Here is a 15,134-nt window from a genome sequence, read left to right as displayed (position 1 = left end):
CGCGGGACGCGCCCCGAGCCGCCGCCGTCGCCCGCCGCGGGGCCGCCGCCCGCCGCCGCCGCCCGCGGGTGACAGGTGCCTCACCTCCTCGGAGAGACTCAGTGGTTCGCTCCGCCGGCGGGGCGGGGGAGGCGGCGAGCCCGCTGCAGTCCGGTCCGGGGCGGTGACCGCCGAGCGGCGAAGGACGGGCCCGGCCGCGGCCACGCCGCCGGCGCCGATCCCCGCTGGCTGCCCCCGCCCCGGCTTATCCCCTCCTTCCCGCCCCGGGAGCGTTCGTTTCCAGCCTGACCCCTGCGGACTGGGCCGGCTCGGCACCCGCCCGTGTCGGCGGAGACAGCGCGCCCGCCCCCGGCGGGAGGGGCAGTGCCCCGGGTCCCGGGAAATCTCCCGCTCCTTCCCGCTGCGGGAAACCCGCGGTCGAGCCGGGCACCGGGCGCACGGAGAGCTCCCTGCAGATCGAGACCCGGCGTGTTCCCTCCCTCTGTTGATCCATTCACCCAGCCCGCCCCAGTGAGGAACGTGCTGGTGACGAACCCCGGGAAACCGCGCACAGCTCCGTTGGCATCGCTTGTTCTGGCAGCTCCTGACAGGGACGGAGGATCTCAGTGGATCACCCCTGGAGCACAATCACAACCAGCATGCCTTTGTTGTTCGTTAGCTGGGCGAGTTCACCACAAAAATGTTTTGGCTTTATGCTGCGAATAAGAAAACTTAATTGCGGAACATGAAATCTCTAGGTAATTTGTAAAACTGGCAATCCAAGAAGGTAATGACTGTTAATCACATAGCAACTCCTAAGCAAAGTTCATTAAACTAATTGCATAAATATCCAGAAAATGGCCTGGGGATGTACACTGCAAATTCTGAAAACTAATTATTATGCACACAGAATAAAGACAGCAGTGACTGAAAATAAAGACATGCGGTATATAGATCCATTAATAACACTGAAGCGTAGGTACTATATACCATTCAAGTGTTCACAGGTGTCAATCTCTAGTTAATCTAACTTGCACCAAGGGGATGCAGCTCAAAACGGTTTTTCTCAATGATATTTAAGTAACCAGCATGTTGGTATTGACAGGCAAACAACAAATCTTGTTAGATTGAAAACCAGCATTTTGAGAAATAAATATACAAGAGGCCAGGAACAGACGTGAAGACGTTTCAATAGTGTTTTTCCCACTGCTGGAAGTAGCCTGTCCTGGTGCACTGCATGGCCCCAGCACAGGCTCCTGTTGCCTGCAGACAGAGGCACAGAAGGAGGTCTGGGGAATTCGGGATGCCCTGAGTGCTACTGAGTGTGGCCATGCCAAAGCAGGCTAGCACAGCAGGGAGAAAAGGAGATCTGATGAGATATGTCATGAGCCAGCATATAGGCAGCTCCTGAGCTTCAAAAGCAGTCATGGAAAGCTCCCCTTCCGAAACCCTTTCCCAAACCAGAAGAATAAGGGAATGACTGTTTCACAGCTGCCTGTGGTAAGAAGTCCTGAAGGTGATTCCCTGCACAAGGAGTGAAAATATTGCAACTAAGCAGGACATTCCCTATTAAATTATAAACATACCGTATCTGAGGCCCAGCCTTTCTGGCAGTGCTTTTCTATCTGTATGATTTTGTAGACAGGAAGCTGTAGGAACACTTAGAGAGCTGCTTGACTTTTGGAGATAAAAATACATTAACAGAACTTCAAGTGTCATTGAAGAAGAATAGAGACATAAAACAGAAATTTAAACATTCTACTCCCTTTGTGAATTTTGTCTAAGCAGGCAGAGTGGTTGAAGAGCTTAACATGTACCAGATAGGTATCTGTAAGAGTTCTATAATTCACAGATACAAGCAAAAAAAGAGACACAAGCAAACATTAAACAATCAGTGAAACAACTGAAGCAGTTTTAAAGAGACTAATTCACTTCTAATTATATAAAGATAATTGGGAAAGTATCCACTACCATATCTACATAACTGGAGCCACAGATATTTTTAAATCTATTTTCTAACACAAGTTGTGCAAACAAAATGGCCCCTTCTTACCTATGATATATATGTTAAACAATGTACCTAAAAGAACATTTGTACTATTTCATGGCAGAGTAGTGCAAACAACCTCTATATTACACTTTAGTAGAAAGTAAGGAAACAAGATGACTCACTGATGCTGATAGAAGCAACACACATTAAATTATTACATTTATGTTTTCCTTACATGTGCTGTAAGTAGACAGCATAGATGTTCAAACAGACAATACTCAGCTTTGACACACAATCTAATGCAAAATTATTTTAAGTAATTTCACATCCCTTTGATATCACCTCAGGTTCATAGCAGCCAGGATGTATAGAAACTACTGGCAATTTTGGCTGCTCCATCAGAGACAGTTTGGACCCCATTTAGAAGTTCAGCTTTGGTCACTGGCATCTAAGGTATTCAAACTTACATTATAATCACTTACCAAAAAATTTTCAATCTACATCCTTATTTACACAGTGCCTATGTGAAATATATTATTATAAATTCTACAATTTTAAATTATATTTTGTTTCAATTCCTATGTCACTTTTCAAGAAAGATTCTTCATATATGAGCATGGCCATGCAGCTAACTATTAAAATCAGAATTGCGTGTCCTTTTACATTTTCAGTATTTTTGTGATAATCCATATGACTAGAAAGTATTTTGAGGCTTTGCTAAAGTATGATTGATACTTCTGTTAATTCCTGAGCAACATTAAAATTCTGCACAACATACATTAGAGAAGATAAGAGACCAAGGGCTATACTATGTTACTATAAAATCAAAATAACTTCACTGAGGTTATGGAATTACTCCATTTCCAAGCCAATGGGAATTTAAAATCTGTTCAGCTTAATATTTACATATGATAGAGTATGACTATCATTTTACTTGCACTGCAGTAGCAACACCATTCAAAGGATTCTGAATTTGCACATATGACAGGGAGAGATCCAAGTTGTTTAACCTTATGGAATCACTTTAAATTATACTTGGTATCTTTTAAAACCAGTTTTGGTGCAGTCCTGCAACACTGAAGACAGTTGACTTTCTGTTTATTCTACATTTGTGAATTATATTTACAAACAGGACTATTTGGATGTTGATGAGTTGTTTCAAGCCACTTCTGTGCTTTTACACCACTCAGGACTTGAGATAGTGATTTATTTGCACAGCAGAGCAGCAATGCAATTTTTTTTGCTCGGGCAAAAGAAGAAAGTCATTCCATCATCTATCTCCTGTCAGTGTCTTTCAGATCTTGCAAGATAATACCTGTATGTACACATAGAAATGGAAACTATTTACTTCATTTGATCTTTGTCTAAGAAAGCCTGTATCTGCTATCCTGCCAAACCACTGGCAGGAAGGAGGTTTTTCTTCCCTATACATATCATAACATAAACAGAATTGAGTTCTATTTCTTAACACTCATGAACTCTTATTACATAATCCAATTTCAATAAAAAGATCTGGTCTGAACAAGACACATACATTTTGGCAGATAAAGAACGTTCGAGGCAGAGTTGCCCTGTATCAGAATAGCAGGAGACTAAAATAAAGTGCAAACAGCTACAATAATATGTTGATAACCTGTAGTTTCAAACATGAACAATCTGTGATGGTAGTAAGTATAATTCTTTTATATAGGAAGCCATTAATAGTTAAAAATGGGAGCTCATTAATCTCACTAATTTGGCAACTTCAGAAGATTGTGCTGTTTTTACACAGAACATGTCAAACTACTTAAAAGCTCAAGAATAACGTCAAAAAAGAACTTTGTCCTGAAAGATCTGAAGAAAATCTCTGCTAATGGTAACAAAACTGCGTATTCTAGCAGTTTATGAGAAAGGCAAATATTAGCACATGAAGGCCTAAACTCAGGCTAGTAGTAGCCTTTTCTCAGTTAGTGTGAGGAGATTCTCATATTCATTCTTAAACATTCTGCTTTTAAATTATTCAAAAAATGCACAGCTATGACTAGAATAAAATAAAATTTTCAAGGGGGAATAACATGAATTATACACTGCATACAACTACTTACTTTGAAATAGTGGTTCTGCCTGCATTAAAAGCTGGAAATCCTAAGAATGGTCAAAAGAGCTGTATTTCCCCCATCTTTCCCTCATGAACTCTCAACACTGAACTCTGTATTTATAGCACAACACATAAAACTATTAGTTACCAGCCTAGATAGAATGATGGCAGCTAGTTGCAGAAAATATTTGATCTGACAAAAAAGGAAAAGGCTAAATGTTCGGTCTGTTAGTATTTGCTAAGAATCCATCCTGGCAAAACTTATATTTCATGTTAAACTATTCAGGTGGGGAAATTGTTGGGAAACATTCCATAAAACAGATTAGTTGACAAAAAGAGTAAGATCCTGCAAGGTCAATGGTACCTGTCACATACCTTGATTCATCAGATAAGTATCATATGTAGATACACGGTATAGGAAACTCTCCAACATCAATGAGAAAGATTCAGACTTGGAAATGTTACTAATTCAACTATTTCAAACCAGAAAAGCAGACATAAGAGACAGTTGAGAGCCTCACTATAATAATTTAATAATTATCTCTTCATGTAAATATTTTCTTATTGTAACAAAATTAATTTGCTATTGAAATGAAGTTTTTCTTAACAGTTTGAATTTAGAACACAGAAAATAATTGGGTTTGGCAGTTTGTGTATTATCTAAGAGAATTTCTTGTGCAGTAAATATCCATTGTTATTCTTAAAAAACACTTAGTGAGCCAAACTGGGAGAAGAGGGAGAAGTACACTAGGAGGAGAAACATACTTAATGATCAGAGCTTATGAGTGTACATGACACTCTCAGTAAATAGTACACAAGTAAATCTGATTACTGAAGGAATCTCTGCCTTGGTAAATCAGATAACATTTTGGGCCATGAAGAGGAGAAGACAGGAAGTTCAGTTTTCACCTTTTCCAGCTGACTATTCAAATTTAGTGGCACTTTGGAGCCTATACTGCCATTCTGGAAACAGCAACAGATGACTTCTTGGAGAAAGAAAGAAAGAGAGGCCGAAGCTCACAAAATACAGCACACCACTGCTGCCTTGCAGTGTGCAATCTGTTGGCAAGTGGGAAAAAATTTGTATGGATTGCTCCACCCTGAAGCGGATGCTTATGCCTCTATTTGAGCTCACATCTTAGTAGTTTGTGCACCAAGCCCTCCTGGTAACATGAATGTAGGCTGGTTATGGTTGCATTAGTGGAATTAGTTTCTCCTTTACAAAAATTTAGTAACTTGAATAATAAAAATGAGAGAACAGCTGTTTAGCTCACAATAGCAATGTGTCACTTATAGAATGTAGAATCAAATATAATTCCATAGTCCCATATCTTTGTTACCTGCCATGTCCTTTGATTACATTTTCCCCTACCTTACAGGTACTGTCTTGGTAACACACCCTCAGTGAAAATTCTCTCTTAAAGCTAGATTTGCTAGTTAGTTTAATTTAGTGCATAAAAGCATTAAATACTTAATTACTGTGTTCTGTGTGGCATCAGATCATGAACGTAGGCCAGCTAAAAATATTCTATTATTTTGGAAAAGCTGTGTCCTTTGCCAAAGCATAGAAACAATATCACTGTGCTGCAGTCACTGTAGAAATACAGGTTACCAGTTAGAGGTGTCTATAAATAAGAGTTCTGTGTGAACAATAAAGCACTTGTGTAAAGAGAAAGTGAAATCAAGAAGGGTGACCACTTCATCACACCATTGAAAAGAAAAATGAGAACACTGCCATCATGTTGAAACACAGACATAAGAGTTAATGAATCAAAGTCTACAGATTTAACTATGCCATTTTTAGGAAAGGGAAGGAACACTCACATTAATTAGTATAACATTATAGATGAATAGGATTACATAAATATTTGCATGAAACAGAACAAGCAATTGCATGAGGCAGGAGACACAAGCTCTTGAAGGGTCTGGGCCATTGCCCAAGACAAAATTACCCAGCAATAGCTGCTATAAGGTAGCCAGCTTTGCACAGGCAAGACCATCAAGCCACCAGGGTAACAGAAAAGAAAGATCACAATCCCACACACTGAATAACTGGTCTAATACTAAACTTTCAGGTGTGTAACATAAAAAGCCCAAATTCAAGTGTGAGGCCGTTGAGGCGGGTGAAGAGCAGTTCTTTGGCGCACCCTGTCGGGGGAAAGGGGCACTGCCTCCCTCCTCACACATGTGTCCAAGCCTCCTGGAGACACCACTTGTGGAAAAAATGTGGGAGAAAAAGTGGAAAAACATACTGAGTTTCTCTATTTGTCTGCACAGTTATGTTCTGTTAGCTCTGTAAGTACATCGTGCATTGCTATACAAGGGAAACCTCTTGTCATTTCACTGTTAAGTCAGGGGCTAAATCCACCCAAGACAGCTAGAAAATTAAAGCTTCCATTATTTGGAAGCTCCATTTCCTGTTCTTTGAGAAAAGGGTTGCATTCTGAAAAGCTGCTTTCTGTTATGAATACTCTGATGCAGCAAATATTTCTGGTAAGAACAAAGTAGATGCACGCTCTCTCAGAAGGGATGAGACGCATCTCTAGAAGAACTTGAGAAGCTGTAACTTGTATTAGCAAGTGTTTGAATAGACCTGCACAGTGGGTTTAGGTAATGGATCCTTAGTTCTCCATGACGAGATGGTTCTATCTAAACCAGAGGCAAACAGCACTCCTGCTACCAAGGCAAGGTATATTTTATTTTTTTTAATGGCCAGTCTTCGCGAGCAAAGATTTGGGAAAGGTCATTAACCCTTCGAGCCTGCGCAGTGGATTTTTTAGGTGAGACCCAGCGTGCGCTGAACTGAGCCCACCCTTTAATCCTGAGGTTCATCTGCCGGGGCCGAGCAAGCTTGGACAGTGGCAGTGAGGTTCTCAGGACGTAGGTTTGTTTAGAGTGACCGTCTCTTAGATGGATTGCCTTACAGGGCTAATGAGCTCCATCTGCCTGGGGGGCTGGGAATCGAACTCGGGTCGCAGCGGTGAAAGTGCTGCACCCTAACCACTAGACCACCAGGGGCACAACTCAACCATCCATTTTCACCAAACAAGTTATGTCCGATTTGGTCATTTGTATCTTTACTGTGAAATGACGAAGAGAATGAAGAGCTCCAGGATGCATCTGCTGAATGGCACTCGGAACTGAGAAGGCCACAAATTATTCAAGTGCCCCCTGTTAAAGGCGACCATTTTCATTCATTTAGGCATGGAGTCATGCACACTTTAGCACAATAACAAGAGCACTTAGTAAATAAGCTGATAGTAGGGTTTGGACCTAAATATTTGTATGTGCTAGTTTCTGGACAGCAAAAGCAGGTACTTCAAGCAGGTTGCCTGATAGCCCAACAGAAGTGAACATACCAGAGTATACAACAAGTGAACAGGAGGGGATGCAGAACCAAGAACACATAGGATGAAGAATTTTAACTGTTTTACCGAGGGCTTTATATAAATTCAAGTTATGTTAAAATGCTTTATAATGAGGTCATATTACTAGTTTTTCCTCATATTACTATTCTTTCCTTCTATTGTGTGGCAATGCCTGGTGTAATACACCTCTTACAAATGCCTAGCCTCTCTTCCAAGGACTATCCTGTCGTCTAAGAAAAAATGGTGTAAAGAAGGGTAGGGAGAGAGGGCTGGACTGAAGGGTGAGTGAAGGAAAGTGAGATTACAGATGTCTAAGCTAGTTTAGACCTACCACTCAGCAGTCTGCATTAGTTTCACACTGTGGAATGTGAAAGAAAGAACACATTTAGGAAGAGATGGTGAGGAGGTGGAGGCAGAAGAAAAATACAGATGGGTACAAAACTGCCAACAACCTGTCAGATCTGAGAGGGAAGTTGTAAGGAGTGCATGAGGAGCAAAAGAACTTGACCCTTGTTACTTATCTATTTTAGATGTAGTGGAATTTTCAGATAGGGATTAAAATTACAGAAACAAAAGAAAAGTTGGCTGCATGTGTCGATGCCTCTATATAGGCAGCTTCGAGAGTTCCACTAATGCCTTGTCTGTGATGCCTATCAGGCATGAAATCACTGGCTTTGGTTCATGTAGGTTGTATGGTAGAGACACCATCTAATCAGTCCCAAAAATTCCCAGCTGTAGGTAAACAGAGCATATACAGGCAGTGAAGAGACTAATCTCATCAAAAAGATTCTTCTATTACGTCACTGCAAGGAAAAAAAGTAAATGGATATTTAATATAGTATGAGGTAGTAGTAACTCATGGTGCTACTACTGGTAATGCTCAGTGCCATTCAGAGAAGGAAAAAGAATACAGTGCACCAAATCTTCAGAAACAGTTGAGAGAGTGGGAGTTTAGTCAAACCCAAATTCACTACCACTACAGTTCGCCCATGCATGATGTTCTCAGCAGTTTAGTGCTTTGTTGGGGGGGGGGCATCTGAAGCTATACATAGATGCATGCCTGCAAATGGGTACCACATTACTATTTTACCATCTTTGTAAAAAGTAAGAGAACGCTAGGCATAAGTTTAACTATGATCATTTTTCACTTCCCACAACTGCAAAGCTGCCAAGTCCCTGCCAGATGCCTGAATAAGATTTGTGGATTGCTGGAGGGAGTCTGCACCAAGTGAGTTTGAGATTTTGCTATTTCTCGTTTTTATTGCTTTCCGTTCTTCTTGGACAGCAGATGGTGGCATTATCATGGATGGATCCTTTTTTAACAAAGATCTTCTCATGACTTCTCAATATAAAAATCACTGGAGTATCATAACAAAGGATACACCTGGTTTGTTACCTGTTTTAAGTTTAGAAAAACAACTGAGGCAACTTATGAGATGGAAAAAAACCTTTTCCTTTGCAAAGAGAAAACACTCAATGAAATTCTGCTATTTTAACTATTTTACATTGTACCAAGACACCAAATCTTGGGGTTTTTTTATAAGGATAAAGATTCTTAAATCATCAAATTATGCAATGGTTTTCTTGAATTCATTATGCTTAAAAATTATGGGCCACATAGGAACACTGTGAACCAATAAAGAGAATGGGGAATATCTTTCTGAGTATATTGAACCATCCTGATCACCAGAAAAGGAAATATTTGCAGACCTCCCAAATGGCAGAAAGCACAGGATTGTTTGAAAGTTAAGTTTAGGACTCTGAACCTGTACTATAAAGGTATAAATAAAGACAATACATGCATAAGGCTAAACTACTTATTTTTAGGCAGGCTTTCCTTAAATGCCCCAAACACTTCCTATTTACCTTTTAAATAGATTTGCTGAAGCTTGCATCCAGTGCTGCTATAGTACTGAACTCACAAAATAGTCAGCAGAACTATCTGTTGGTGATAGAACAAAAATTGGGAATGAATGTTGAAATAGTGGGGGGCAAAGGAGAAGGAGAAGACATTTTAGGGAAATATAAATGTATATGTTACCACTTGGACAATTCTTTTAATATGCTGAATAAAACTGGGATGCAGTAGTAATACAAAAGGGTAAGTAAAGGATTCTTCAAAGGACACTGTATATCTCATATTACTAAAGAAATGAGAAAAAAACCTATTATGACCAAACAACAAGCTGGACAAGTCACTTTAGGATCTCTGAGTGCAAGTAATCCACTCCCTGCCTGCCCTTAATTTTTATGGGTCAGTTCATACAGATAAGTTTTAGAAAAATTGCATATACTATTTTCCCTGTTTATACATAGCAGGTACCCTTTCTGTCCCTGTGGTCTTCAGTCTGGCAACAAATGCTAGCAGGAATTTCAGGGATTCAGGATCTCAAAATTCAAGCCTTAATTTTTTTCTGCCTTCTTTCACTAAAACCTTTGCTCTGTCAAACCATCTAATCGCAAGGAATGACTTCTGCTATACTGCTCTTTGAGAAAATCAACCTTCTGCCCACTTCTATTATTTGTCCTTTGGTACTGATGGGGGGTTTTCCACTAGACTGTAGCTATCTACATGGCCACAACACTCTAGCAGAGATGTAAACCAAATTTACATCTTGGTAGATGTAAACCATATGATTCAGCATTGAATGGAAATCACTGACTATGTAGCCTTGTTTAAAGTTTTGCCTTTTCCATTTCATTTGTAGTAAGCTTGAAAAGCATAAACTTGAAATCAAATATCCAACCATCTGCAATTAATACCCTTACAAAGATACACACTAGTTTTCAGCCTAAAACTACCTGTAATACTTTGTCCCACAGAATATATGATTACCCATGATACATACCAGCTGTGCTTGTAGTCAGATTGTAATGCTAGAAATCTTGAGTTTGATCATGCCTTCCATTTCAGTGGTAACTCAACAACCATGTCCTCATGGACGCAATATCAAAAAGAAAACTAAGAACTTCTTGCTGATGAAATGAGAAAGCTTGCTAGAAGATAAGTCAGTAGGGGTATGATCCTCAGGCCACATAGGTGGGGAAGTTCAAGAAATTTTTTTGTAGGAATGAGTCATGAATTCTTCACTAACTGATTCATTTGTAACACAAGAAATTTTAAAGAGGACACATACATAACAGTCTGTGTTCTTCATGGAAGGCTCAAAATTGGAGAAAAAAAAAATAGACGCTCCAGAGGAGAACTATATTTTTTTAATTAGCGTGCTAATCTTGGACATTATTATGACAATGTTTCTTTATCTTTTCCCTTCTGAGGGCTGAACATAACTCATCACAAAACAGACTGTTTTTAAAGTAAGAGTAATTGTTGCAGGCTATACTGCCTTAAAATGTTCTAAAACTGGAGATTCATGTTAATTAGAAAGTTGTTCGTGCCTCATGAAGTACCACTTGTTCTGTGTTGCTTTTGGAAAAGGGAATTGATTTTTTGTTTATTTATCTATTTTACATACCTTAGGTAGGTATAATTGATTCTGTTATTTCAAATATGTGCAAAACTATGTAAAGTAAACAAGGCAATGGGAGGTGATATCTTCTAAAAAAAAAAAAAGCAGAAGTCTTAAATATTGGGCTATGTCATAGTTATTTGTATGTACACTTTGAAAGCTGAGTGTGTATATTCAATCAATGTCAGGCAGCAGGAAATTATAGTGATGGTGCTAATTTTTCTGTGCTTATTTCATTGTTCAACCAAGCCTGTACAAACCAAATTCAATGAATCCAGATCAGAATCCTACATAATTTTTTACCTTTTTTCAAACTTTCTGAATGAAAAGGATATAGACCGAAAGGAGTTCTGCTGGAGGGTTGTGGCCATGTAGATAGCTACAGTCTAGTAGCCGTCAATACCAAAACAGAAGACATAACCTTCTTCACAGTAGGATGCAGAAACTCTCCTTTTGCCCTGCTTCTTCTTAGTTGAGCTAATCACAGTTCATAATAGAGGAAAGCTAACTACTAAGCCCCTCCTGTGGTATAATCTTTTCCTGCCACACATGCTGTGGTCTTGCTCTATATGGTTACAGAGCAGAGAGCAGTATGTGAAATGCTTCTGCACCTCCCACATTAGGATGCCACATTTAGACAGAGAAAACAAGGAGAAGGTCATCTCCATGCCCCTTGACTACACAGTCTATAGATTTGCTTGCCCAAACAAGCAGGAGCAGAGCTCCCAGTATTGTTCTTTTCTCTTAACCCTTTTCTCTTATACATAGGCAAGGGTTCAGTCCACAGGACCACTGAGGAATAAATAGACAAGGAGAGGAAGCAAAAAAAGTATTTTTCCCCGGGGCCATTGTTTTGACAGGTCAAGAAGGCCTGGCACATAGTGGTACAAGTCTCCCAAAACACAGTCATGAACTCAGTCTTTCTAGAGCTTGTGTGGGAGTGCTTGTGATTGATCCTGGCTGGACAGCAGCTGCTCACCAAAGCTGATCTATCACTCCCCTCCTCAGCTGGACAGAGCAGAGAAAATATAACAAAAGGCTCGTAAGTTGGTATAAGGGCAGAGAGAGATCACTCAGCAGTTATCATCATGGGCAAAACAGACTCAATTTGGGGAAATTAGTTTAATTTATTACCAAAATAATCAGGATAATGAGGAAATAAAAAGCAAATCTTAAAACACCTTACCCTACCCCTCCCTTTTTCCTGGGCTCAACTTTACTCCCAAATTCTCTACCTCCTCCCCCTCCAGCTCAGGGGGACAGGGAGTGGAGGTTGCAGTCAGTTCATCAGACGTTGTGTCTGCCACTCACTCCTTCCTCCTCAGGAGGAGGACTCCTCACACTCTTTCCCTGCTCCAATGTGTGCCCCTTCCACAGGGTGCAGTCCCTCAGGAACAGACCGCTCTGGGGCGGGCCCCCTGTGAGGTCACGCCTCCTGAGAGCACACCTGCTCCAGTGTTGGCTCCTCTCTCCTTGGAGCCACAGGTCCTGCCAGGAGCCTACTCCAGCATGGGCTTCCCACGGGGTCACAGCCTCCTTCAGGACTGCGCCAGCATGGTGTCCTCCATGGGCTACAGGTGAATCTCTGCTCCACCATGGACCTTCATGGGCTGCAGGTAGATCTCTGCTCCACCATGGACCTTCATGGGCTGCAGGTGGACAGCTTGTCTCACCATGGTCTGCACCACAGGCTGCAGGGAAATCTCTGCTCCAGCGCCTGTAGCACCTCCTCCCCCTCCTTATTCTCTGGCTTTGATGTCTGCAGAGTTGTTTCTCTCACTTATTCTCAATCCTGTCTTATCTGGCTGTAATTGCTTCCACATATAACTTTGTTCCCCTTCTTAACTATGTTATCCCAAAGGCTCTACCACTGCCACTGATGGGCTCAGCCTTGGTCAGTGGAGGGTCCATCTTGGAGCTGGCATCGGCTCTATCAGACACGAGAGAAGCTTCTATCATCTTCACACAGAAGCTACCACTGTAGCCTTCTGCTACTAAATTGCCAAAACCCCAAATACATTGTGGGAATGTTTTGCCTCTTGAAAAGAGAACAGTATAAAACCCTATCAGATTTCTGTGTAAGTCACCATCATGTTACCAAGGACAAAAACATAACCCCGCTTATTAGAGTAGATCCTCTTTTAGTCTAAGTCAGCATTGCTTGAGTCACTTAAGCTTAACTAGCGTATCACCAGGGCATCTGCTGAGTTCCTGTGAGTCTAAATCCTCTGCTACAAAAACTGAACAGAAGACAGCCTTTAATTTCAGTGAAATCAGAAACAGATCAGCTCTGGGGAAGGTAACGCTTCCAACATACCAAATTGTAGTTATTTTTGGGGTACTGCTTTTGCTTGGTCCTGAACAAATGCCTTGCCAGTTGCTTTAGGATATTCTGGTCTAGCAGTCCTTTCTTTCCTTAAAAAAAGAGACTTCAGTAAGTTTAACTCAAAAAGCGGTATGGTAAAATATCTGATATATTTTCAGATATAAACAGTATGATGATTGTAAAAATAATCCTAGGATATGTCATACACATTGTAATATCTGCCTAAGCTAAAAAGGAATGTAGAGTAGCTGGAAATAATGATAAATGGGTTGTAATTCTTGAGCTGCTTCCCACTATTGTAAAAGTTGAAGTTAAACTAGTTTGATGCTTAGCCTACTCTTTTTCTCTCTTACCTAACCTTACTTACACTTTTAGGTTTACTTTTCACAGGTGAAAGAGCGACTTTTTGTTTGAAGGACTACTTAGTGGTCATTAAGTTACTTCTTGCCAAATTCTCGAATAATTGCCTCAAAGGTTTCTGCAAGGTAAAATATATTTGGCATGCATAATTGGAAGAAACAACATAAAATATACATTGCATCTTTTAAATAAACAAAATATTTTTCGTTTACACAAGACTACATAAACAAGTAATAAAGACTTTGGTGGCAGAACTTTCTTGCTGGGTCATTAAAATAATTCTGCTTTCATGCTTCTCCCCTTCCCTGGGAATCAGACTTTTTTTTTAATAAATACTGTTATTCTTGTTACTATTATACTTGCCCCAGCATATTGATGTTAGACTTGAATGTCACAGTAAGAAGCTTCTTTTAAACTACTCTTGTGACATCCTGAACAGTGCTTTTTCTAACCTAGCTTACATTTTAAAAGTGCCTTCAAGTTTTTCATGTCATAATGAAGTTCAAATAGTAAAACACAATAAAACACAGATGACTGACAGTCAAGCATAATATCAGAGAATAAGCACACACTAAACAGATTTTTAGTGATTCTAAATTATTTGATGCTTGTATTTCTTCAACGAAAAGCTTACTTACCGAGTAAACATTCATTCTTTCCTTGGATATGTAAGAAAAAAAATGTATATCTGATAGTTTTGCCTTCTGCTGGAATATTACACTTTACAAAAGTAGAGTGAATTTTCCATTAGCATTGTTCTACCAAGATTTTCAACAGTAAAAAGAGCTGTATCGTTAACTCTGACTTGTACTATATCAAACTTAGATTAATTCCAGCAGTGAGGACTACCACATGCAGTTTGAGAAGAGTTTGGCTGTACATTCCATAGTCAGGACTACACGAAGCCTTCTCTAATCTTCAGAAATAGAGGCTCTCTTTGTGGGGGAAGAAGATGCCTGCTGCTTCACTGAAAACCTTCTTAAAGCACCTACATTTGTATATTAAACAGAGGGAACTAAGAGTTCAATGTAAAGAAGACCAGAGCATATAACCATAGCTACTCGAGAAAGTCACTGCAAATTTGATGTGATTTCTGACCAATTTAGCAGCACAGTAATCTGCACAAAACATTTATTTCAGTGAGCGTGACAGCAATATTTACAAAAAAAGATTGTCTCAGGAAGGTCTGTAGATTAGCCTAATTAAAATAAATTAACCCAACTTAAAGTTGGTACAATTTTCTCATGAAGACAAGCCCACTTTCTTGAAGCATTGCCCACATTTATCACACTTGGACATTTTGTTCAGAGCAGACATAACATTTTTGATAATATACAGTATGTAGGACAAAGCCGCAGCAGTTTGTCATGGGTGGGCTGATCCTCGCCCACTTGAGTTAGGCAGGTTTTGGAGGACTTGTGAGAGCAGCAGAGATCTTCTCATGATTAATAGGCACGCAGCATTGTTCGATCTCCCAGGAAACGATGCTGTTTGATTTGGACATGCTGTGATGAAATGGCAGTTGTATCAGCCCTGTCCTTTGTTCCACTGTCTCCTATCAGAT

General features: G+C 40.2%; 1 long non-coding RNA gene across 1 annotated transcript; it reads right to left on the bottom strand.

The window, feature by feature from the left end:
• Positions 1-3,121: 3,121 nt before the first annotated feature.
• On the bottom strand, positions 3,122-12,241 carry LOC108498693. Its single transcript, XR_001875269.1, has 3 exons — positions 12,071-12,241; positions 9,281-9,356; positions 3,122-3,284 (listed from the first exon to the last, which is right to left on the bottom strand). It is a non-coding gene; the product is annotated as an uncharacterized LOC108498693 (long non-coding RNA).
• Between the last annotated feature and the right edge of the window lie 2,893 nt (positions 12,242-15,134).

Source organism: Lepidothrix coronata, unplaced genomic scaffold (assembly GCF_001604755.1).
Source record: "Lepidothrix coronata isolate B3197 unplaced genomic scaffold, Lepidothrix_coronata-1.0 Scaffold62, whole genome shotgun sequence".
NCBI lineage: Eukaryota > Metazoa > Chordata > Aves > Passeriformes > Pipridae > Lepidothrix > Lepidothrix coronata.
The sequence above is the reverse complement of the archived record's forward strand: the minus strand, read 5'-3'. Positions and strand labels throughout refer to the sequence as shown.